This window comes from Typopeltis vanoorti, chromosome 2 (genome assembly GCF_054136105.1).
Source record: "Typopeltis vanoorti isolate ZY-2024b chromosome 2, IOZ_Tvanoo_1.0, whole genome shotgun sequence".
NCBI lineage: Eukaryota > Metazoa > Arthropoda > Arachnida > Uropygi > Thelyphonidae > Typopeltis > Typopeltis vanoorti.
The window spans coordinates 65,030,966-65,034,412 of record NC_143550.1 but is presented as its reverse complement, the minus strand read 5'-3'; the positions used below and the strand labels follow the sequence as shown (position 1 = coordinate 65,034,412).

The 3,447-nt window shown below is 32.8% G+C and overlaps 1 non-coding gene across 1 annotated transcript; it reads left to right on the top strand.

Moving 5' to 3' along the window:
• The first annotated feature begins 1,541 nt into the window (after window positions 1–1,541).
• On the top strand, window positions 1,542–1,613 carry TRNAD-GUC (transfer RNA aspartic acid (anticodon GUC)). The gene has a single exon. It is a non-coding gene; the product is annotated as a tRNA-Asp (tRNA).
• The last annotated feature ends 1,834 nt before the right edge of the window (window positions 1,614–3,447 follow it).

Sequence of the window (3,447 nt, the reverse complement as noted above, 5' to 3'; positions counted from 1 at the left end):
TTTTTCGTCCCCCAAACAGTCCAAGCGGTCCCGTGAACACGCGCATCTACAGACATAGGACACTCCGGAAATAAGGGTTGATCGACCTATTCAGTGGGATTTCCGGTTTCGAATCGTAACGGGCCATTAGGCCTCATACGTCAAGGAAGAAGAAGATTATTATTAAGATTTTTATTTATTATTTTATTGATTAAATTATTAATTAAGAATATTTTATCAAAGATATCTAAGGATAGTTAAGCAAAGAAAGATAAACGAGACTAATTAAACAAAGATAGTTTAACAATGATAATAAGCAGAGAACAATCGATAATCAATAATTTTAGAGGTGTCGACACAGAAAATCAATAATTTTGTTTACAATGACAATTTCAATGTTTACAGTCCGTTTTTATTTTATACCAACAAGTGCTAGTCATATCTGCTGGAACTAAAAGATTATGCCATATCTCGATTATAAGCATTAAACAAAAAATAAAGAATGGGAGAAAAAAAAAAAACACGAAATGTGCACAAAATTTTTGTTTTCAGAAATTTTAATTTGCAATCAATAATTTTTGAAAGTACAATAAAAACGAATCATATGATCAATTACTTGTCACTTATTTTATTTAGTAATTACTCCAGGCCGATATTACTCTAATTCTAACTTAATCCATTCTAATTAATTAATTTCAGCAAGCCCCTGTGAGTGAACTGAGGCCGACGTCATCAAGTGGCAGAGGCAGATTTGCTTTGAGTGTTTACCCTCTACAACACAGTACAGTCACTTGAACTCGTGCAAACTATGATGGATTTTTTTTTTTTTTTTAAATCTGAAGAACAAAGTTTATGACCAATGATACATTTAATCAAAATACAAAAACTCATCCAAGTTACAAAACACATAGTTAAATATATTCAGCATTTGAAAAGCAAAACACATAAAAATATATTTATTTGGAGCAGCTAATTTTAGCAGAAAGAGTCGACAACGTTTTATGCATATTACACATTGGACCAGAGAAAGGTCGTTAAAGTTTGCGATTTAGTTTTAAATTATATTTTTCTTGGAAAGATTTCATTTCTTGTTGACAATTCTGGCATTTAAAGAATTTCGGTGCTAACAAAAAAAAAAAAAAAAGTATTTATTAATACCAAAAGTCTTTAAAATCTATTGTTATCAACAAGAAATGAAATCCTTCCAAGATTAAAAAAAAAAAAAAAAAAAAAAAAAAACATCATAAGTGTTTATAGAATCTCTGCCTAGTTTAAAATGCTTAATTATAAATATGCCTTGTTATGATTAGTATCTGAAGTTAATTCGTAGTAGATTGTGCTGAAAAAGCCATACTGTTTGATTATGCAGAGGAGAGAGGGAGGGAGGGAGGATGCGATCCAGCAAATAGCAAGACACAACTGGATGAGGACTGTCCATTGGAGGAAAGAATGGAGAAAATTGGAAGAGGCATGCAACAGCTCATAACAACATACAGTATATTAAAACATCTCAATGCTACAAAATAAATTTGAGGAGATTTATTTAAAAATTATACAGAAATTCCTCGGTAGTATAGTGGTTAGTATCCCCGCCTGTCACGCGGGAGACCGGGGTTCGATTCCCCGCCGGGGAGGTTTATTTTTACAAACGATAACTAAGATTGCATCGAATAATTTTCGCTTGATGTTGTCTAGAACAGTTTTCTATCCAGTAATTTGACTTTTCGTTGTTTTGAATTACAATCGAAGAAATGAAGGGTACGAGGCCAATATATTAAATGTTGGCAAGTTCACCTTTTCGCGAAAGGAAAAAAAAAAAATTCTCTCACTACCAGTTTTCTATCCAGCAAGATGTGAATAGTAAAGCAAGCTTATGTGGCACCTTTATATTTCGCAATTTAAAGTTATATAGTTTAGCATCAGTTTTTGAGCAGTTCTAATTAAAATGAGAAATAGGAATAATGAATAACATTTATTAAAAAATTATAAATCAATTATTAGACCAGTCATTACATATGAATGTGAATCATGGACTCTACCCCAAAAAGAAGAGAATTGATTAAGGACTTTTGAAAGGGAAATAATGAAAAAAATTTATTTACCAATTAAAGAGAAGAATAACAATTGGAAAATGAGAACAAGTAGTGAAATTAACGAATTAATAAATGGAGAAGATATTGTTAGATTTATTGTGGCATAATGAATAGCATCGATAGGCCACTTAGAAAGGATGGAAGAAGTAGAGGAGTTAAAAATATATATAAATGGAAAATAATTGGACAAAGAAGAAGAGGAAGACCTGAAAAGAGATGGTTAGATGAGGTTGAGAAAGACCTCGGAATTCTTAAAGTTAAGAATTGGAAAAGTGTTGCACTGAATAGAGTAGAATAAAAAATCTTGTGAAGCAAGCCAAAATCTATAAGGGGTTGTGGAACTAAAAGAAGAACAACAACAACAATCACATTTATTGAAAATAAAAATGCAAATGCATTATATTTAATGCTATATAATTAAAGTTTTATAGTTTACAAACTTTACATATACAGATAAAAATAAGAAAATTTAAAAAATAACAAAACCAATGGAGGTGATTATCAATAATCAATGTCTGCTACGATCCCAGAATTTTTTCGCAACCAGTAATGAATGGGTCGCAACCGACAGTTTATTAACCACTGATCTACGGCACATAAGCCAATGATAGCTACTATTATGGCAAATGACGTCACTGTGTAAGAATATAGTGTACCTTTTTTTTTTTTTTTTAAGATTGTCTAGGATCATTTTTTACTTGTTCCTCTTTTCCTTCATTGCATTTCCGTTTTCGCATTACTTTTTCTTGTTGGTTAGTATTAAAATTCTTCTAAAAAAACTAACTATTTCCGTCTGTTGATAGTATTACTACTTAGGGAAAAAAACTCTTACCTTTTGCATTTTATTCATTTAGCAGAAATGCATATCTGAGTGTATGATTATAAATCATAACATTCCAACTTTCTATGGTTCAATGAGAAACTGCGGACAAATGATTCAAAAAATATATATATTTGCAATTGTACTAGTTGTAATTAAATCTGGAGTCTGAAGTGATGAGTTCCGCTTGCTGCTGCACCATGCTGATGACTGGTCCGCATTTGGAGTAAATAGCATGAAGACTTATCTCCTGGTTGCACAGTTGGGGTTCAACAGGCCGGTGGAGGTGGTATATGGTCTGGAGAGCTTTTTCATCGCACGCCTTAGGTCCGTTGGTTATTATCCCACAAACAGTGAATGGTAAACGCTACAGGGACCTGTCAGCCGACCATCTCCATCCATATCTTCAGGTCTACCCGACCACAGTGCCAACTTTCAATTTTCTGTATCGGGCTGATACAACTACTGAGTGATTGGAGGAATATGACAACGAATTTGCCACATTGACTTGGCCCCCCCCAACTCCCCTGACTGTAACCCTATTGAACATGTGTG